We start from the raw sequence: 22,943 nt of genomic DNA, 5'->3' as shown, positions 1-22,943 counted from the left end.
GAGGGGGGAGGAGAGAGACGGGAGAGAGCTGGAGGGAAAGCTGTGTAGACCAATGAAATAGCGGGAGGAGAAGGGAGGGGCGGGGCAGAGAGGGAGGGAAGTTGTGTAGACCAATGAGATGGAGGACCTGGAGCAAGAGTGGGAGGGCTCGCCCTGGGGGATTGGAGACCGGCTTCTACACGTGGCGATTTAGCCAGCCGAAGCTGGTGGCTCTGGAAGGGACTGAAATGACTGGAGCCGGCTGGCACGGGATCTTATTGTTAAATTTTCAGCGTGAGCATTTGCTCTTCGGAAATTGGCTGCACACCGGGGCTGTTGTGTTGTTTTATTGATTATCTGTTGTGGTTATTGTTGTCTTTAATGTCTGATTCTCCGTGACCCCATGTGGATTTTTCTTGGCAGAGATACTGGAGTGGCTTGCCATTTCCTTCTCTAGCGCACTTTACAGACGAGGAAACTGAGGCAAACAGGGCTAAGTGACTTGCCCCAGGGTCACCCAGCTAGGAAGTCTCTGAAGCCAAATTTGAACTCAGGAAGTTGGTAACCCCAGCACTTTATCCACTGCGCCACCTGGCTGCCAGGTAGATTGTCCGGAAGAACCAATAAAATGACAGAGAAAATGTTAATGATGCAGATTGAACTTAAAAGTTTGTCCTGTGCATATTCTCACACACGCACCCCCCCCACACACACACACCTCCCAACCCCCCACTAGTTAAATATTAACCAGCATACCCCGTGTCCCTCCCCACACTCCCACCCCAACCTTTATCTTTCGCAGACAACCAAACGCTGGTGGTGTTTTGCATCCACATAGCTCTGGCTTGGTGGATTGACCCAGACGTTTAATGAGCAGCAACCACATATATACAAGGCACTTACTAGTGCCTGCCAGGCAGGGTGCTCTCCTGATGGATGGAAAGCAAGCTTCTCCATGGTAACAAGTACCGCAGCGGGAGCAACAGTGGGGCCGAGGAAAGGACAAGGAAAAATCCTTGTTTTTCCAATTCGAGTCTGGGAGGTTCTTTATTGTCAGTTTGCTGCCTATAAGCTGGGATTGACTTGTCCCCAGAGAAGTCAGTTCTGTGAACTAATCAATAAACAAGCATATATTAACCGCTTACAATGTGCCAGGCAATGTGCCCCGGTTTGCCCCTATGAGGAAAAAAATGAAAACAGCCCCTCATCTGAAGGAGCTTACATTCAAAATAGATACAAAATACGTTCAAAATAAATACAAAGTAATTTCGAGAAAGAGTCAGAAGCTTTTCCATTAACTATGAGTGAGCAACATGTGTGACCTTGAGCATTTAAAAAAAATACTGTAGCATCTACTAGTTATTAATCTAGGATCTTTTACAAACTGTTTTTTGTAACTGTCAAAATAATTGGCTTCCTTTATAGTACAATGTATCTTATTTTATACATATAAAAAGTTTTCTGAGAAGGGCTCCATAGACTTTACCAGATTGCCAAAGGGCTCCACAACACAAAGGTTAAGAAGCCCTGTTAAAGTACAAGGCCCTGAAGCTACTAGGATTTTCTGAGGCTCAGTTTCTCATCTATGAAATGGATTTAAACTAGAAAATCTCTAAGGTCACTTCCAGCTCTATTTTTTTTTTGGAGGGGGGAAGATTGGGGTTAAGTGACTTGCCCAAGATCACACAGCTACTAAGTGTCAAGTGTCTGAGGTTGGATATGAACCCAGGTCCTCCTGACTTCAGGGTCGGCACTCTATTCACTGTGCCATCTAAATTCGGCCCTTCCAGCTCTATTGCTCCATAAAATTCTTTATTGGGTTGAATGAAACTGTTTTCCTTGGTACTTGAAAAGATTCCAGAACTAAGGCAGAGAGGTCTTTTCCACACTTGTATCACTGACATACCACTGGAAGGCAGTGGTTTCTGAGGTTGTCGGCCTCACTGCTTAGTCATTACAATAAAAATGTTCTCCTCTCCTGTGGGGAGAAAGGATAAGTTAATAAAATGTACATAGATTTAGAACTGGAAAGAACCTTAGAGGTCATCTGAGTCCAATCCCCTCATTTTACAGATGAGGAAAGTGTAAACATGCTTACCGAATTCAGTGTTCTTTCCCTTACTTGAATATGTCTAAGAGGTTAAAAGGTGATGAGATGACTATAGTTTCCATTCCTTGACATTGGACTAAGGTGCTGGGGTGGAGGGAGGGAACATATTTGATGTGCATCTTTCCAAGGCTGGGGCTCTAATTTTACATCATCTCCTAGGGGACTCCTTTCCCTCCCTAGAATGAGGTCAGTTTTGGCTCAAGGAGAGTTGCACCACCTCCTGTATATGTATATATATATGTGTGTGTGTGTGTGTGTGTCACCTAGACATCTGGATGGCTTCTCTATAATATCCTTTCCATAATCTGGGCTAATTTAGTAATGCTGACAAGCAGCAAGCAGTAGGGGTCTATGCCTCGAATCTATTCCTTTTCTTAGATCCCAGAGTATTAGAGATTTTCTTGAAACATCAGCGTTAAAGTGAAACTGAGTGTTCTTATGATTAAGTTGTTAGAAGTGCTAGTTTCTGGCACCATCTGAGCCTCAGGCAATTCCTATGACTGGTTCAAAGAGCTTGAAGCAGAGCTATAACTAGATCAAGGTGACTGGGGCCTTATCCCAGAACACTTAAATTTAGAGGGTGCTGATAGTACTGTTCTCTGGCATTTTTTCTCCCCTAGTATATATATGCACCACCTTTTCAACAGCAGCCTCCTTGAGGAGGATCGTGTTATATATTCCTCAACGTCCAGTGCTTTACTTCTTCCTCTATTCCCTCCCCACTCCCAAAACCTCATCGCAGATGAGCTCCTCTTCCCCTATCCTGCCTCAACCCTTGCCCTAGTGGCAAAAATGCATAGGTCTACTGAAAAGGACTTTAGAGATTCTCTAGTCGAGGGGTGCTTAACCCTTGGTCTTTAATTAAGTCCATGGATAGATTTCAGGGGGTCTGAAATTTCAGGTGAACTTGGGTGGTAAAAATATGACATTTTAATTTTCACCAGCTTCAAAATGAAATTTAGCATTTCCTCCAATTATTTTTAAAAGTTCCACAGGCTTTAGCAGACTTCCAAAGGGGTCTCCCTGACCTAGTTTAATTTCTCCATTTTACAAAGGAGAAAACTGAATACAGAAGAATGAAGTGATTTGTCCAAAACATGTATTCAAGTCTCATGGTTTTGTTCCTACTTACATGCTGCTGAATGAAGCAGGAGAAAATCACAAAACTGTACTGACTAGGTCTACTACAACTTTATGTTACATCACCTCAACTGGGTCCCCACTGCAGCAAGACAATACTTTTATATGTCCCTAATTAACTTGCTATTCCACTCACCACAGCCGCTCTTCCAAACCTTTCCATCCCTCCTCAAGTATCCCGTAGTGCCCTTCCTCACGACCCTCTTCACCTGACAACCTTGCTTTACAATTCACTGACTTGAGACCATTCACAGAGAGCTCTCTTCTCCCCTGTTCTTTATCTCACAATCTCACATCACCCAGATGACTTCTGCTACCATCAGTCTCACATGAAAAGGTGGCCTTTTTCCTTGCCTAGGTTAACTCTTCTAAATGTACAAGTGGTCCTATTCCTTTTGGTCTTCTCTAGCAGATTGCCCCCCTCTATCATCCCCACTACTACCTACCTAATCTTCACATTCTCTTTGCTTACTTGTTGCGAGTAAGTCCCTCCACTTTCTTCTTCTCTTCTTAACTCTGCACAATTCAACTTACAACCTAATTGTTCAACTGAAATTGCTCTTTCCAACGTTACCAGTGATCTCTGAATTGTCAAATCAAAAGGTCTTTTTTCAGTCCTCACCCTTCTTGATCCCTCTGCAGCCTTTGTACTCTCCATAAGCCTCTTCTCCTAGATACTCTCTTTTCTCCAGGTTTCTATGCCATTCCTCCTACCTGTCTGACTGCTCCTTCTTAGCTTCCTTTGCTGGATCTTCAGCCTGGTCAAGCCTATTAATCATGGGTGGCTCCAATACTCTGTCCTGGGCCCTCTTCTCTTCTCCTGCTGGATGATTTTGCTTAGTGATTTCATTAGCTTCTATGAATTCAATTGTCATCTCTAAGCTGATAATCTCAGACCTACTTGTCCATCTCTAACCTCTCTCCTGACCGCCACTCTGAAGGATCTCCAACTGCCTACTGGATATCTCAAATTGGATAACCTGTAGACATCTCAAAGAAAACATGTCCAAAACTGAAATCACTGTCTTTCCCCTCAAATTCCCCCCTCTTCTTAATTTTCCTATTATTGTTAAGGGTACCTCCATCCTCCCCATAACTCAGGCTCACAAGCTAGCAGTCATTCTCAACTCCTAACTTTCTCTCATCCCCTTATCCAATGTCTTGCCAAATCCTATCAATTCTACCTTCATAACATCTCTTCAATATGCCCCCTTTTTCCTCTTCTAACACTGCTACTACCCTTGTGCAGACCCCCATAACCCCATCACTTGGACTATTACAATAGCCTTCTTGTTGGTCTTCCTTCTTTAGGTCCTTCCCCACTCTAATCCATTCTCCACTCACAAAGTGATCTTCCTAAAATGCACATCTAACCATGTCACCCATGTCACATTCAATAAACTCTAGTGGCTTCTGTCATCACAAGGATAAAATATAAAATCCTCCGTTTAACATTCAAAGACTGCCATAACCTGGCCATCTCCTATCTTTCTAGTCTTCTTATACTTTACTCCTCTCTTCTCATCCATATCCAGTGACACTAGCCTCCTTAATATTCCTCAAATACTCCATCTCTCCATTCTGGGCATTTTTACTGCTTGCCCCTTTGTCGGGAATTCTCTCCCTCATCATCTCTGTATTCTGGACTCCTTGACTTCCTTCAAGTCCCAGCTAAAACCTCACCTTCTACAGGGAGACTTTCCCAATCCCCCTTAATGCTAATGCCTTCTTTGCTATATCTCCAATTTATTATCTTATATATATATACATACATATTTATTATATATTTGAATATCTTGTCAACACATAGTTGTTTTCCATGTTTTCTGCCCCATTAGATTGTAAGCTCCTTGAGAACAGGGGACTGTCTTTTATGTTTCTTTGTATCCCCAGAGCTTAGCACAGTGCCTTTCACATAGCAGATGTTAAGTAAATGCTTATTGACTAAGTAGCACAATCAGGATCTGGAACCAGGTCTTCAGTTTCCAACCCCAGTGATTATTCTTGATCATGACACAGAACTGGATTCTGTGATCCCCCAACTACTTAAACTAGTAATTTCAGAGTCTTCCTGGAAACCTAGCCTATGGTTAAGCAATACATATGGAAGGGGGTGGAGGGATGACCCTAGAAGATGATGCTGTTAAACTGTTGCAGTCACTATGCCAGCAAATTTGGAAAACTCAACAGGGCCCACTGGATTGGAAAAAAAAATAAGTTTAGGTCTCATTCCTAAAGAAGGGCAATGTCAAAAAATATTCAAATTGCCACACAATTGCACTCATCTCACATGCCAGCAGTTATGCTTAAGATTCTGCAAACTAGGCTTCAGCAATATGTGAACCAAGAATTACCAGAAGACAAGGCTGGTTTTCGCAGGGGTAGTAGAACTAGAGACCAAATTGCCAACATTTGCTAGATTATGGAGAAAGCAAGAGAATTCCAGAAAAACATCTACTTCTGCTTCATTGGCTACACTAAAGCCTTTGACTGTGTGGATCACAACAAAATGAGGCAAGTCCTTAAAAGGGTGGAAGGATCAGATCATCTAACTTGTTTCCTGAGGAACCAGTATGTGGGCTAAGAAGCAACAGTTAGAACTGAACATGAAACAACTGATTAGTTTAAGATTGGAAAAGGAGTATGACAAGGCTGTATATTGTCACCTTATTAATTTAACTTATATGCAGTATACATCATGTGAAATGCCAGGCTGGATGAATCAAAAGCTAAAATTAAGGTTGCTGGGAGAAATATCAACAATCTCAGATATATGGATGATACCACTCTGATGACAAAAAGTGAAGAGGAATTAAGAAGCCTCTTGATGAGGGTGAAAGAGCAGAGTGCAAAAGCTGGCTTGAAGCTTAACATCAAAAAAACTAAGATCTTGGCAACTAACTGGTCCCATCACTTCCTGGCAAATAGAGGGAGAAGAAATGGAAACAGTGTCAGATTTTCTATTCTTGAGCTCAAAGATCACTCCAGGTAGGGACTGTGGCCATGAAATTAAAAGACGCTTGCCCCTTGGAAGGAAAGCTATGGCAAATCTGGTCAGCATACTAAAAAGCAGAGACATCACCTTGCCAACAAAGGTCCATATAGTCAAAGCTATGGTTTTTCCAGTAGCAATGTATGTCTGTGAGAAGTGGATTATAAAAAAAGCTGAGGAGCCTTTGGGATTACCTGCCATGGCTGCATGCTGCCGCAGGCAGGTGACACTTGTGCGGAGCCTCCAGTGAAGGACTGAAACTTCCAAGAGTATCAGGGGTACCTACTGCTTTGCCACTGACAGGAATGACTTCCAGAGAAATTTGAGTGTTAATTTTGGACTCTTTGCTGCTGGTGTCTGGCTGCCTAAGAACCTGAGAGACATTGACTTGATGGCACCCCAGCTAGGACTGTAGCACAGCTGACGCAACTAGTGACTTCATTTCTAATACTACTTTCCATGATCTGAATGCAGTTTCTTGGAAGCTCTATCCAACCCACAGCTATGACCATGACATGACCACCAGAAGATCTGCTTTCACTGGCTACCACAAATCTGATTCAGCCTTGCTACATTCCCTTCTGTACACTTGACATCTTTCTTCCTTGGTCAGTCTATGAACAGCTGTAGCGTCAGTCTCTGCTTGAGCATGGTGTGAGGTGAATTGCCTTTGTGCCATATACTGTACATATCTTCCAATCCCTGCAGGTTGGGCAGATGCCAGGCAGAGAGTATGTTGCAAGTAGTATTTGCTGTTCTCTTCAGTTATAAAAAGATTATTTTCTCCTAAAATGTTAAAAAAAGAAGAAGAAGAAAAGCTGAGTACCATGAAATCAACACTTTCAAATTGTGCTAGAGAAGACTTTTGAAAGTCCCTTGGACAGCAAAGAAATCAAATCAGTTGATACTTAAATAAATTAATTCAGGTTATTCACTGGAAGGTCAAATATCGAAGCTGAAGCTTAAATAGTTTGGCTACAAAATGAGAAGACAAGATTCATTTTAAAATATCCTGATGTTGGGAAAGATCAAAGGCAAAAGGAAAAGGGAATGGCAGAGGATGAGATGGATAGAGAGTGTCATGGAGGGGGTGGAGCCAAGATGGAGTCTGGAAAGCAGGGACTTGCCTGAGGCTGTCCCCCAGGACCCTCCAAACACCTATAAAAATGGCTCTGAACAAATTCTAGAACTGCGGAACCCACAAAATAGCAGAGGGAAGCAGGGCTCCAGCCCAGGAAAGCCAGGATGGTCGCTGGGAAGGGTCTATCACAGGGAGCTGGGAGCGGAGCAGAGCAGAGCCCAGCATGGGCTGTGCCCAGACCAATCAGACCAAGAGCCAGGCAGAACAGGCCTTAGCTCGGTGAATCAGTGAGCTGTGGCAGTTACCAGACTTCTCAACCCACAAACACCAAAGACAACAGAGAAGGTTAGTGGGAAAAACTGCAGGGACAAAGTGAAAGGAGTTCGCGGGTAGGCCACCGCCCCAGGCTGCGGCAGAGGTAGTGCAGCTCTGAGGCCACTTCCAGAGCTATGCCTGCAGTTGCTTCCAGCCCCAGGTCCACCTGGTGGGAGGAATTAAGTGGTGGATCAGAGCAGGAGTGCAGAGCCTGCTTAGATCTGAGTCAAGGTCCTGGCTGGTGGTTCTTGGGGGAGGAGGAACGTTGTTGTGGTAGAGCTTGTTGTGTAGAAGTAGCTCTGAAAACAACAGCACAGCCCCTAAAGCTTGGGACAAAGTACTCTCTACTCTACAAGCAGTCATACCCTGACAAAAAGCTCAAGGGTCAAGTAGTTGGCTGGGAAAATGAACAAGCAGCAGAAATGCTCTCAGATTCAGACTCAGACTTTGGAATCTTTCTTTGGTGACAAAGAAGGCCAAAACATACAGCCAGAAGAAGTCAACAAAGTCAAAAACCCTACATCAAAAGCCTCCAAGAAAGACATGAACTGGTCTCAGGCCATGAAAGAGCTCAAAAAGGATTTGGAAAAGCAAGTTAGAGCAGTAGAGGAAAAATTAGGAAGAGAAATGAGAGTGATGAGAGAAAACCATGAAAAACAAGTCAATGACTTGCTAAAGGAGACTCAAAAAAATACTGAAGATAATAACACCTTAAAAAATAGACTAACTCAAATGGCAAAAGAGCTCCAAAAAGCCAATGAGGAGAAGAATGCCTTGAAAGGCAGAATTAGCCAAATGGAAAAGGAGGTCCAAAAGACCACTGTAGAAAATACCACCTTAAAAATTAGAATGGAGCAAGTGGAAGCTAGTGACTTTATGAGAAGTCAAGACATCATAAAACAGAACCAAAGGAATGAAAAAAAAGGAAGACGATATGAAATGTCCCATTGGAAAAACCACTGACCTGGAAAATAGATCCAGGAGAGATAATTTAAAAATTATTGGACTACCTGAAAGCCATGATCAAAAAAAGAGCCTAGATATCATCTTTCAAGAAATTATCAAGGAGAACTGCCCTGATATTCTAGAGCCAGAGAGTAAAATAAAAATTGAAAGAATCTACCAATTGCCTCCTGAAAAAGATCCCAAAAAGAGAGTGTCATGGAAACAAACATGAACTTGGACAGACTTTGAGAGATGATGGAAGCTAGAAGTTTTATGGTTCATGGGATCATGAAGCGTTGGACATGAATGAAGGACTGAATAACAGCTGGGGGAATAACTAGCTGATGCAGGGGGCCCAGTGTTTGGAGCATGTGCGATGTTTTTTGCCTCTGTATATCCATGGGGAAGCTTGGCAAGCCTGCTTTGGGGAGCAATTGATGGCATGTATTGGAGCAGCCTTATCCCAATTCATAGCATGTATAGGGATTCTGTGACTTTTGTGCCCTGTAAAGAAAAGCATTTTAATTGGCTGAGCCAGAACTGAATATACATACAAAAGGGAAGGACAGAGGAAAGCTCACTTGTGAGCTCTCTCTCTTCTCTCTCTCTCTCTCTCTCTCTCTCTCTCTCTCTCTCTCTCTCTCTCCCCCCTCCCTCTCTTCCTCTCTCTTTCTCTTTCTCTCTCTCTCCTGATTTTTTACTGAAGAGGAAGAAATGACGTGAACCAACAGCATTAAACTCTACTGGAAACAGAGACCATTAAACCATATGTAAGGATCCCTATGGGCTGGATATTGACTTAGAAAGCTACATATATAATTCTCTATGCTTTATTTTATTTGTATTTATTTTGTTAAATATTACCCAATTACATTTTAATCTGGTTCAGGCAACACATGGGAGTGTTGTAAACTGCAGAGGCTCTGGACTGCGTGTTTGACACCTCTGCTGTGGACCTCTGGGTGAGGAGAGAATTAGTATCAGCACTGTCAATTTCTAGTGTAGCTGTCCTATTTCCACATGGCCAGAAATACATGGCCAGGTCTGTTTCTCCCATCCATGTTGTTTCTATTTTTTCCTGATTTTAGGTGAATAAGTATCAGAGGTAGACAGACCAGGTTAAGACTATAAACTTTGAAAGGTCAGGAAAACCATCAGAGGTCCAACAAGGGCAGTTCATAGCCCAGTGTGCTATAGCCACAGCTGCTAAGCCAGGTGGGGAGCAACCTACTTGACCCAGTCCAGCAGCAAATTGACCCATCAGCCGAAATACTACATCCTGCAAGGGAGTGACTGATCCGTTAGGAATGCCATGCCTAGAAATGAACTTGGTGGGGGGGCTGGGGGGAGGGAAGGGAATGGAAATTTAAGTTCACTCTCCCCAGGCAACCAGGTGGTAGAAGAGACACACAAAATCTCTTCTATTTGGTTGAGCGTAGGGAGTTGGGTAAGGTGTAGTTTGTGCTTCAAGTCTTACTATACCTTCTCAGAAAATATCCCTTGTTAAAAGCTAATTGGTGTTGATATTGTGAAAAAATCAACAGTAGATTGATATAGGATGGTAATTACTGGTTAGATAAATGGTACTGAAGAGATGGTAACTGGGTGATTGAGAATGGGGAGAATACGCTGGTCTGTGGCTTGTGAGTAATGGTATTACAAATATACTCCAGACCCTTAAAGTTATCCCTAGAACTTTGAAGGAACAGTAGCCTAGCTCTAGGGATCAGCATTGTTGGTCAGAGTGGGAAGAATAAAGCTGGAGCCTACACAGACTAGACACGCATTGCCTACACAACCCAGAGAAAAATGAACCAAGATAGGGCAATGCTGAGTTCAAGTGTCTGCTGGTCCTAATCTCCCTGAGACGCTTTTCTTAATATTCACCAGCTCTTCCATCGGTGGAATGTAGCTTGTTTCCCTGAATCAACTGGGCTGGGGAAAAATCAAAATAAGTTCAAGAAAGTTCAACAAACAGCTGAGTAGCTAGGCAGCAAAGAGCCAAAATCTGGGTTGAGAATCAGAATATCTGGGTTTGGGTTCTAGGCCTGCTAACTTGAACCTATATGACCCTTGATTAGAGTGCTTTCATGATCCCCTAAGTGAGCCTGACTAGGCTTTTAACTGTGGCAGGGAAGGGGTTAAAAGTTCAAATCCCTTTCTCTTTATCTTAGTAATTATTTTGCCCAGGAGTCCAAGTTCCCCTCATTCCTCCCAATTCTTATTTGCCTTTCCCTAGGCAAAGACAATGAGACTACTCATGCCACAGCCTGCTCCTCAAAACCCAGCAGGAGCTAAAATGAAAGAGAAAGAGACAGAGAGAGAGAGAGAGAGAGAGAGAGAGAGAGAGAGAGAGAGAGTAACTGACACCAAAAGGCATGTTTAGCAACTTCAACTTCAACTCCCAGGCTTCCTTTCTCCATTTAGCTTCTCCCTCACTCTCCTGTTTATATAACCCCAAAGCTATAAAAATGACAACACATCCAGCAGAAAGGAGTGGATCTAATTTACCATCAACAGCCCCTATTAAAACCACAGATGGGCTGGAAGGCTGCATGGAGAATCTCTGCTATTAGATTATAGACAACTGGAATTCCATGAGTATTGTCCCACACGTTGAGGAATGGGGCTGAGCCAAACAAATCCAAATAACTTGGGGCCACATCTGAGGAGCTGCTCTGAAACCCCCTTGTACCAAAGGGCTTCTTGATCACCAATGGGGAATCCAGTTGTCACAAGGCTTAATGGTTTCAGCTCCTCCAGAGGGTTTGAGTTAGCCTTCTGGACTTCCTGGGCTAGGGGGAGAGGATATGAAAGGAGAGAAAGAATAACCTAAACATGGTGGTAGCAGAGAAAAGAAAAGAAAGGATTGGTATATGCCTAGTAGTACACTGGTTAAATGTTTAACAACTGGTTCTCTGTATGCCTGACACACTTTTAAATTTAATTTGCATTATTAACATCACTTTCTTAAGTCTAGTCAATCAGCAAAACAGTAAATCAAGCCCCAGTGTTTGCCAGTTTCTGAGGTGTATATGCTTACATTGAAAATTTAACACTTAGCTCTCCAGAACAAGTTTGAGCTGGCTCCAGTACACCTTTGCGTAGGTCTATCTTACATTCATACAATATGTTTTTAGCTATACTCTCTCATCTATAGTCTTATTTGATCCAGTCCCAAACTCCACTGGACCTTACCTTTGAGGGACATGGAGGTTTCCATAGAGGAAGAAGCAACAACAGTAAAAACCAATAATAATGCCAAAAGCATTAGGCCTTTTTTACTTCACACAAGGGAAGGTGCTTAACTTTCATCACCTGGGTAAGGGCAGGAAGAGGACAACCATTTCAGATCCAGAGCTCTGTGTTCCAAAAGTTAGGCCTTGGATGCTATGATCTTCAGGCCTGTCAAAGGAGAAAGCAGATTAAAGATCCAAGCCAGAAGCACTCTCCTCCTCAGTGCCCAAGTTCTATCAAGTTCTCAGCCAGTCTTCCATTTCTTCAGTACAGGACACCCGGATGGTCCCAGAAGAAAGCCAGGTAGGGATTTTTATGAGGAATGGTCTCACTCAGCCATATCTCACTGGTTTCCCACGTCGCATGTCACAGGCAGGGAAGCTCTAATTAGCTAGAGTGTTCAATGGTTCTAGGTGTAGGAGAGTCCAGATATGGGGGAATTTCAGAAAAAGGGCATCAAAGTAAGTTGTTTAACAAGAGCAGTGCTATCAGGCACACTTCTCTCCTTGGCTGGTTTTCCTAACAGGGAGAGGAGCAGTAAAGGAAAAAGCTTCCAATGCCTTAGCAGGTCAGTCTAAGACATAAACCAGGTGGGGATGGGGTGTGCTACACAGCTGCCCAACATCAGCAGTATCTTGGTCTCTAGACTAAATTCAGCCTTCAGCACAGGGGCAAAAGGCTTTTCGCACAGCCTAAGAAAAACCAGAGAGTGAGGGTGTGGTCCCTAGATTACATTCTTTCTTAGGAGAATTTTTCAGGGGCTTCAGTTCTCCAGAGAGATGGTGTATTTTTTGGCACCCTTCTTCAGGGATGAGAAGGCACTTCAAAGTGGAGCAACTTCCAGGAGAAGGCACGAAATGCTCCCCTAGACGTAAGGATTCTCCATGCATGGGGTACTTCAGAGGTCTCTCAGCATTACCCAGTAACCACAGAGGGGTCAGAAGCAGCAGACTGAGAAGGAGCTCGATTTTTTCTTGCACCTCCTCCCAAAATTAATTTGCCCCAAGGGCCAGAATTTCTAGTTCTGGCTCTACTAAGCAGGGTTCGAACACCAGCCAAGAGAAGGGGATATTTGTAGAGCAGAGACAGCCTGTCTGAAAAAGAGAAGTCCTGAGGAAAACACACACACACACACACACACACAAAGTCTGGAAGGGTTTCCCCCCATAAAGCTGTGAAATGAATAGACAATGTTGTACATGCAATGAACACTGATCCTAGAGTCAGAAGACATGGGTTCCAGTCCTGTCTCTGATGCTTATCACCTGTGTGACCTTGGACAAGTCCCTGAAGCTCCCTGAACCTCAGTTTCCTAATCTGTAAAATGAGGAGGGGATGGTCCAAATGGCTTCTGAGGTCCAAGATCCATGATCATATGAAAGAAGGACATCTTTTTCTCTATTTTACAGATGACAGGCAGACAGCCAGAGAGGCAGAGACACACACAGAGACAGAGAGAAACATAGAGAGACAGAAAGAGAGAGAGACAGAGATGGGGGCAGGGGGAGATAGACACACACACAGACAGAGACAGAAAGAGACAGAGAGAGACAGAGACAGAGAGACAGACAGAGACAGAGAAAGAGAGAGAGACAGAGACAGAGAGAGATAGACAGAGAGACAGAGAGAAAGAGAGACAGACAGAGACAGAGAGACAGAGACAGAGACAGAGACAGAGAGGGGCTAAATAGCTTACCTAAGATGCTACAGCAATCTAAGCGTACAAATAAGATTATCCCCTAAGTCTCTTGCATTGTTTTTTTTCATGGTTGATCTGCTGCTACCTGGTCCTTGAAGGGTCTAGAAGTGAACCAGCCAAGAGACTTCCAGATGTTGCAGAGTAAAACCTGGACAAGAATACTATGCTAAAGGCGAGGTCAGTGTGTTATGGCCATAGACTAAGCTTGGATTAGACCTGGGGCTAGATATGCTGGTCATTTTAAAATCCCACAGAATGAAGGAAAAAGTAATTGGGAGAAGTGTAGGAAGAAAGATAAAACCATTCTGGATGGCTGCTGACTTTAGGACATTTAGTGGGACAGTATAGATATGAGCTGAAGATAAGATTTTTAAAAGAATATAAGGAAAACAAAGACCTACAAATGAATGTCCTATGGATGGAGTGAACTGAGAAGTGGAATAAAGCGCTGAGATTTTGATGGAGGAAGGTTCAGATTTGGGGCTCACAGGGGACCTCAAGAGGTCATCTAGTCCATCCCTATAATTTTTTACAGGATTCCCTCTATCCACACTCCCAAACCATCTTTGCCCTGTGGTGCTCTCTCCTTCATCTTCCCCTTGGAATAGCAGCCTCCCTACTGGACTTCCAGAATCATGGCCCAAGTCCCTAGAGCAGTTAAATCACCCAGGATTGAGACGTTTGCCTTGGGAATGAGCTGTTTAGATCAGTAAATAATTAAGTGCAAACTCACCTGGCCCACTAGGTCTGGCAGACACCAGACTAGATGTCTGGCAGACACACATCCCACCTAGCCATCCAAGGCCATCTGCTCTTCTGCCGTACCTCTCCCATCAGCTTCAAATCTCTTGTTCTAGGCATAATTATCAAATCAATACCATCATTGCTTCTGGAAAGAGCATATCGATAAGCTATTCTATGGATCAGCTCACTATCCTTGTGACTCCCCAGACCAAAACTCCATTCCCTGGTTACCACATGTTTTGTCAGCCTCTGTTAGAATGTCAATTTCTTGAGAAACAAAGACTGTCCCCCTTTCTTCTGACTCCTAGGCAGAGTGCTCTGTCTACACTGGACCACCCACCCCTCAGCACTTAGCAAAGAGCCTGGTACATAGTAAGTGCTTAATAAATTTTTAAAATGTATACATTTTTAAAATATATTAAATTAAATAAGTATTTTTAAATATACATATACTTTATAAATATATACATATACATTTGCTTCTACATTGCAGAAATTTCTCCTTTTACGTCTCTCTGTCACCCCTCCCCAGAGGGCCATCTCATATAACAAAGAATATTTTTAAAGAAAAAAAGAAAAATTTAGCAAAACCAATAAATCAAAAACACACAAAAATATATGCAAAGTTGCACAGCCATGATCCTCCCACCTCTGCAAAAGAATATGGGTAAGTGTCTTCTTATATCTCTTTTTTGGGGCCATGCTTTTTTTTTTAAATTCTACAACATTCACCTTTAGGTGGAGAGTGGGTGGACCACACAGATGTTAAACATCAGCAGTATCTTGGTCTCTGGACCAAATTCAGCCCTGAGCAAAATGACAGAGGGGTTTCTATGAAGCCTGAGAAAAATCAGAGAGTGTGGTGTGGTCCCTCCACCTCATTCCCTCTTAGGAGAGTTTTTCAGGGGCTTCAGTTCTCCAGAGATATGGCATATTTTTTTTGTAGCCTGATCCTTCAGGGACAGGAAGGTACTTCAGGGTGGAGCAACTCCCAGGAGAAGGCAATGAATACTATTTTGTGTTCTATGTTCCTTCCAACGCATGTTTTTTCGTTCATTCTACTAGAAAACAAATCTCTCCTTTTTTCAAAAATCACTTGCCCCTCCCTCCATTCCCCACACTCTCTGCCGTCACAAAGTCGAACCGACCCAGTAAGTGTTTTGTGAAGGCTAGGCAACATGGTAGGTGCTGGGGTTAGAGACAGGCCCCATCCTTAAACAGTTTCCATGTAACACAACCCTCTCCTCTTAAGCAATTTTCAATACCGTGTAGCTGGCTTTTCTTTCAGTGAAGTTCTACCAGCCCAAGTTTCATTCTCTGGAATCTGACAAAGTGAAGGACTTTGCAAGACTCCCCCGCCCCAAATACCTCCCTCTCACTCCTCCCTCTCCCCCCATCTGCATGACTAGCTCAGAGCCTCTACTTTCCACTGGGAGGGATAGAAGTAGTTGGCAAGACAAGAGACCAATCCCTTTTTGACCGGACTGACCTCACCATGGAAACCAAATAAGACAGCCTTGCACTGAGGACTCGGTGTTCCGCCTCCCTTTCCCCAGGTTATCATTAGATTGATGAAGCTAGCTGTGTGCTGAGGCAGCTCCACTGAGCTCCCCACTCTCCCCACTGTGTGAACAGAATCACACATCATCCGGGCCTTGGAGAATTTAGGGGCCAGGAGACTGAGACTCCTCAAATTTTGCAATCTTCTCTCCTTTCTCTCCCTTCCCTCCTGTCCTTGTGGAAACCTGATCAGAAGCTGATGAATCCTCATCCTTGGAATGTGACTGGGGGAAGAGGAGGGAGGGAGATCTTTCAGAAAGAACTGGGAAATGAGATTCAGTGAGGTCCTCCCACATTGCCCATGGATCCCTCAGACTAGAATGAACAGGCCTACTGTTCCAAGCCCTTCCCCTTCTTTCCTGTCCGTTACCCCATCCTTACCCTGCCTTCACTTTACTGGAAACACCCGGCCAGGGTGACTCAGGCCTGAGTTTCCTCCAAAGCATCAGCCTGGCCCCATATAGAACCAATGGCGAGGTATTGCTGTACAAACCCTTCACACATAACATGCAGATTTGAAACGCTATCAGATTAGTTAATTGGGCAGCTAGGTTCTGTAGTCAATAGAGCCCTGCACTTAAAGTGAGGAAGATCTGAGTGTGAATCCTGCCTAAAACATTTACTGGCTGTATGACCCCCGGCAAGTCAGTTAACTTCTATTTGCCTCAGTTTCTCCATCTGTAAAGTAGGGATAATAATAGCAACAATATCTCTCAAGATTGTAGTGAGGATGAAATGAGATTTGTAAAGCATCTTGCAAACCTTAAAGTGTTATAGAAATGCTAGCTATTATTATTATGTTTTGGCGCAGCTAGGTGGCACAGTAGATAGAACACTTAGGTCTGGAGTCAGGAAGACTCATCTTCCGGAGTTCAAATCTGGCCTCAGACACTTCCTAGCTGTGTGACCCTGGGCAAGTCACTTAACTCTGCTTGCCTCAGTTTCCTCAACTGTAAAATGAGCTGGAGAAGGAAATAGCAAACCCTTCCAGTATCTTTGCCAAGAAAACCCCAAATGGGGTCACAGAGAGTCAGACACAACTGAAACAACTCAACAACACAAATGATTGTTTTACACATATGTATACTCCTGTGAGCTTTGATACATATTCCCACATGTGTGCAAGTGCCCTCTTGCAAACTTTCACATATAAGGGCCCACACAAAGTCTTCTTCAATTCCTACACAACATTTAAATATACAGTAGTAAGTATACAATTATTCATTTTTTTCTTCCCTTATGGACAATTTCCCTTTTCTCCTACTTCCTATCCTCACCATTTTACTCCAGCCCCTTTAATTAATTGCAATTGAAATGCTTCTGGAAATTTTAAAAAAAGCATGTATTAAATATATTAAGAAGGCACTATTCTAGTACTGAGGATATAAAACATTCCCTCCTCTCAAGGAGCTTATTTTCTAAGCTGGTGGGAGCGTAATATATGCAGAAAATAATAATCAAAATACATATCAAATAATAGGAAGTAATTTGGGGTCTGGGAAGGAGAACACTAGGACTGGGAAAAGCCTTATGGAAGAGAAGGCACCTGTGCTGACTCTTGAGCTTTAAGGGAGGTAGGGATGCCAAGAGGAAAGGGGAAGAGGGAAAGCATTCTAGGTGTTCTGGGCTAAACCCTCACCATGACTCAGGTCTGTCACCCTGGTAATTTTTGCTAAATATTGAAACAAAGAGAGATGTTCCTAGGTCACTCTGATTTAACAAGCAAGATTTCCTTCACTATAGCAAGAAAAGGGTATTCGGCGAAGATAGTTACTGAGAACACCCCAAGTAATTCAGTTGAGTGAAGTTTCCCTAATTTTGAATTGCTCATCGTGGTCTACCAGCCAAGCATCAGCCAGCCTAAAGCTCCTTGTGGCTGTTTTGTTCTAAGGTAACCAGGAAATGATGTCAGGAGCCTGAGCCTTCAGTCCTCTGAGCCAATTAAGTCTCAGGGATGGTTTCAATGCCTTTAAAGGAAAAAAAAAAAACTAACCTAAAATGCATGGGAGTAGAGATAGAATATTGTTCCCACCAAACCAGGGATAAGACACGTTCTCTGTTTGTGGGTTTAATTCCAAGGGTTGTAGAGGTGATCGGGCTCTCCTGACTATTACCTAACATTTAGTAATCAGTGCTTTCTAAATGAATATCATTAAACATAACTGCCTCACCCCTACTAAGAGCTGAAAGAAAGACCCAACCCACAACTCACATATGTTCCAGTGGAATTTATTAGAGGATATGAGTTATTGGAGAAGTGAATTGCAGCTGGATGAATCTCAGCTAGATAGCAAGTTCAGCCAGTGTGAAAGCTGCTAATACCCCCTCTGGTATGTCCAAATCGAGGCCACACTCCTCCAGGCCCGTAGGAGTTTCTGTTTTCTCATTCTTCTTTAAAAGGATTCAAGTACCAAGTTGCCACAGGAGGGTTAAGCTCCAGCTTACAAAGTAAATAGGCTCCTCTTTGGTTCTTAGCCCTTCTCAGTGAAGCATGAAGCTCTTCAAGCATTCCAGAAGATTTAAGAGCATTAATTGGTCACTCAGTCAATCAACTAGCATTTATTAAATGCATACTATGAGCCAGGCACTGTACTAAGCACTGAAGATAGAAAAAAAAGGCAAGACAGTCCTGCCTTCAAGGAGCTCACAGTCTAATGGAGAAGACAACATGCTAATAGCTATGTACAAATATGATATAGACAGGATAAATTGAGAGGAGAAGGAAGGCCATAAGACTAAGGAGGATTGGGTCAGGCAGCAAATTCATGGATAGATTGTTGTGAGTAGAATGGAGGACAGGGAGCTGGACTTGGAACTAGGATAGACTGGGGTTCAAATCCTCTCTCAGACATTTACTAGTTCCTGTGTTCCTGGACCAGTGACAACTTCTATGTGTTTCATCTTTCTTATCTGTAAAATGAAGGGATTGAAATCAATGGCCTCAAATGTTTGCAAAAGTTGGAAAAAAAATTTTTTAAGTTGTTGCACCTTTGACAAGCAAATTAATGAGGCTCCAAGTGGTTGTGCTTCAGAAAAAGCCTGTTAACTCTTAACAAATAAGCAGAAAGGGTTATAATAAGATATATTTAATATGAAAGTTTCTTTTGCTTGAGAGAGGAGTTTCCCCAAATGGGAGTTGCCCTTTTCATTTCAATATACAATAAGTGATAACAAGACTAATAGTAGAAATTCATAAATCAGTCGCCCCTCAAACCATGAGGTGGGTCATAGTGGTTGTCATGGCTTTTCATCATGGTTGATGAAAAGAAAGGCCACCCAGGACAGGAATAAGCCTTGCAAAGGCTTGGAGTGGGGAGGTATAACAGTAAGAAAGTCAGTTTGGAATGTAAATTGCAAGATAGGATATAATGTGAAATAAGTCTGAAGAGAAACTGGAGCCAGATTGGAAAAGCCTTTATCCCTAGAGCAAGAGTTTTTCACAATTTGAGGGTTTTGGTAGTCTGGTGAAACCTACGGACCCCTTCTCAACATAATTATTTTAAATGTACAAAATGTGTTATTACAAGGGAAATCAATTATATTAAACATACAGTTATCAAACAGTAACACTTCCTTTGTTCAGTTGTTTTTGGTCCTATCTGATTCTTTGTGAACCCACTTGAGGTTTTCTTGGCATAGATACTGGAGTGGTTTGCCATTTTATTTTCAGCTCATGTTATAGATGAGGAAACTGAGGCAAACAGGATGAACCACTTGCCCAGGATCACTTGACTATTAAGTGTCTGAGGCCAATTTGAATTCAGAAAGATGAGTCTTCCTCACTCCAGGCCCAGCACTCTATCTACTGGGCCACCTAGCTGCCCCTAGTAACTTATCAAAATTATGAATAAAAAGTTCATGGACTCCAGGTCAAGAACCCTTGTCCTAAGTAACAGGGAGCAACTAATGTATTTTGAGCAGGGGAGTGACATTGTTAGAACTCTGCTTTAAGAATATCAATTGGCATTCTGTGTGGAGAACAGATTGGAAAGAGGAGACACGAGGTGGGAAGACAAAATGTGAGGCTGTGGCAATACCCCAGGTATGAAGGCCTGAACTCAAGTGGTGGTTATGAGAATTGAAAGAAGTAGATGAATAGGAGAAATGTTGAAACATAGAAACAACAGGATCTAGTAAATGACTAGAAATAGAGGGTGGGGAAGTAGGAAAAAATCTAGAACAACCATGAGATTGCAAGCTTGGGTCACTTGGAAAGGTGGTGGTTCTCTTAAAAGAGATCACTTTCATATGGGGTAGGGAGGGTTATAAAGAGGTCGGGAAAGGCTTCAGTGGAGGAACTTAAGTTGGTCTTTAAAGAAAAGAGATTCAATTTAATAAATGAAACAAACATTTACAAAGACTCTATTGTGTGTTGAGCAATGATCTAGGTTCTGAGGGAAATAAAAATATAATATTGCCACAAACTGCTAACTCATAACGTAGAATAATGTTCACTGATTGCTTGATCTTGTGTGTATGTGATTTGTCCTTTGTTCTCAAAGAGAACCATGACATCAGGAAGATGATGACAAGACTTGCAATTGAATTGGATTTGAGTGAGAGAGGGCTGTGCAAAGTCACCAGCCTCACTTTTTCCTCCAGAACCATCTGGGTCCAGAGACCAGATATAGATCAGGACAACTGGAGATGGCCAAGGTTGCAATCTTATATCATGGTGAACACCAAGAACGATTAAATCAGAAAGATCTAGATTTCAAGACAATATACCAACAAAAGACACTCCCCCAAATTACCACTGGCTTCCCAATTCATCTGGGACAGAAGGTTGGCCTCAGCTTCTTGGTCAATTTAGGAAAGCAGGACACGATTCGCCAACATTGTTCATTATGGAGATAAAGTGAGGTCTCCTTATGGTCTAGAAGGGCTGATTGCATCAAGTCCCAAGTTGAGCATGGGAACAAAAGTCAGATCTGAGTAGTTGAATAATGACTGCTACTTCTATTATCAAAAGTCCATGTAACGAGTGGAGAGGTAAACTCTCCAATGTCTTATAGCCTGAAGGATACAAAGTGCCCAAACTGGGTAGAAATCCCCAAGTATCAGCATCCCTCACCCTCTTTGGCTTGCCTTTGCATTTCTCTCAATGTCCAGGAATCAAGGTTGAAAGGATTTGAATGCAAATAAACATAACATTGGAAATGTCCATGAATGGCTGGGGTGATTTATACTAAAACTACAGTTACAGAAGCTCATATAAGACCCCTGTTCTCATGGAGCTACGGTAGAGTGGGCCCCAAATTGAAAGATGCAGCCTGACCCCAAGGGGGTTGTAATCAGCCAAATGGAGGGTGGGAATATGGGCACCCTCCCTGCAAAAGTTAATCATGGGACTTTTCTCCAATACAACCACACCTTTACTTATCACTCAATGCTTCCTTGTTCTATTCCCCTCTCCTTTTGGCAAGCTCTCAGCCTCTGCTCTCAGGATCCGGGCATTAGCTCTCTAGGGCAGTTATAACCTAACCAGAATCCAGGCATCCGCAACCGCAGCTACACAAATGCCATTAAGAAAATTTACCTACCCTTTGTATCACTTCATGGTTTCAAAAAGATCTCTCAAAGAATGGGCTCAGTTCTCCAGGGCAGTGCCTGATGAGTAAGAGCCTCACCCCATATCCTGCTTTGTGTTTTGCACAGAACAAAGTACGTCTTGAAGGATGAGCAGGCATCACTGAGTTATGATATATGGAACTGGACTTGTTATATATCTTTCCATCCAGTGCACCCCTCTTCTGAACTTCCCTACCACCATTCTCCCCGTCACCTAGGCTTGCAACATTGGTTTCATCCTCAAGTCGTCATATAGTTCGAGCTCAAGGTTTTATCACATCTTGCCTGAACCATTTCAATAGCCTCCTAACTCGGTCTGCCTGCCTCAAGTCTCCCCCATCTCCAGTCATTAGTTGCCAAAGTGATTTGCCTGAAGTGCAAGTCTCACAATGTCATCCCCATTCCATAAACTCCAGTGGTTCCACAATGACTCTAGGATCAGACATCTTCAATGGGGGACTGATACATTCTCCCACGTGCAAGAGGCTGGGGAGCCTGTTTGTGAAAGGCATGTTGACAGGTAACAGAAATGCCCTTGCTCCCCGACTTGGAGCATGTGGGTACCTTCTGTTGCTGGTTCCAAGCTGCTAACCATTTCATGAGATTGTTGATTGGCTGAGTAGCCAGAACTGGGGTGCATTCAAAAGCCTCTAGTCAATCAGGGCAAAGCTCTTGGCTCTTTTTTGTTTTCTGGACTAGCTGGCATTAAAGAAAGAGGATGAGCTACTGAGGGCCTTGGAACCTCTCTCACCCAGAGCCAGAATGAGGGCTACTGAACACCTAAAAAAGAAAATTCTCCCCATCAAGATTCTTGGTACTGCTTAACGTTCATCAGAAACACATACAGTTTTGTCAGTAGAAATGACATCAAAGGATAGGCATTACCAAAAGCACCCTAAGATCCATGAGACTTTTCCGTGGGACTTGCAGTTGAAACCTCCTCTGTGTGTTGTCTCCCTCCATCAGAATGTGAGCTCCTTGAGGGCAGACACTGTCTCTGATTTTCTGTGTGCATTACCAGTGCTTTGCATACAGTATGTGCTTCATAAATTTTTTTCCCATTCATTTATAGTAGACAAGTCCCATTCTTCTTTGGGTCTAACCCTACAAATGCATTTTGTATTAAGAGGTAAAAAGGGAAGCAATCAAAGATTCTATTATTAGACCTTTCCCCATACTAAAATCTCCATGTGAGGGGGACATTAGGAACCCAATCCTATTCCTTTCTGAACCCTCATCTCTGCTCCTACACAAAATTCCTACCTATGCAAGAAGCAGCCAACTTCTCCGATAAGACTCCTCCTAGTCACCTTCATTCCACACTGCTCCCTCACCAATGGCTCCTACCCAACAACCCCATACCACCCTCCCCGCCAACTATCACCCATTGGAGCCAAGTTCCCAGTGTTTGTGTAAGCAGCAGCATTTTCACCGGATAACCACAAAAATTTGCTTTATAAAGATTTGCAAAGAGGTAGAACATGCCTGTCTAATTCCCTCCAGGCGCCACTTAGATTTAAAATCTGCAGCTCCTTTGGGTTTTTCTGCCCCTCTTGGGAGCCTGATATTG

Source organism: Trichosurus vulpecula, chromosome 4, assembly GCF_011100635.1.
Source record: "Trichosurus vulpecula isolate mTriVul1 chromosome 4, mTriVul1.pri, whole genome shotgun sequence".
NCBI classification, from domain to species: Eukaryota; Metazoa; Chordata; class Mammalia; order Diprotodontia; family Phalangeridae; genus Trichosurus; species Trichosurus vulpecula.
This window is presented reverse-complemented; position numbering follows the sequence as displayed.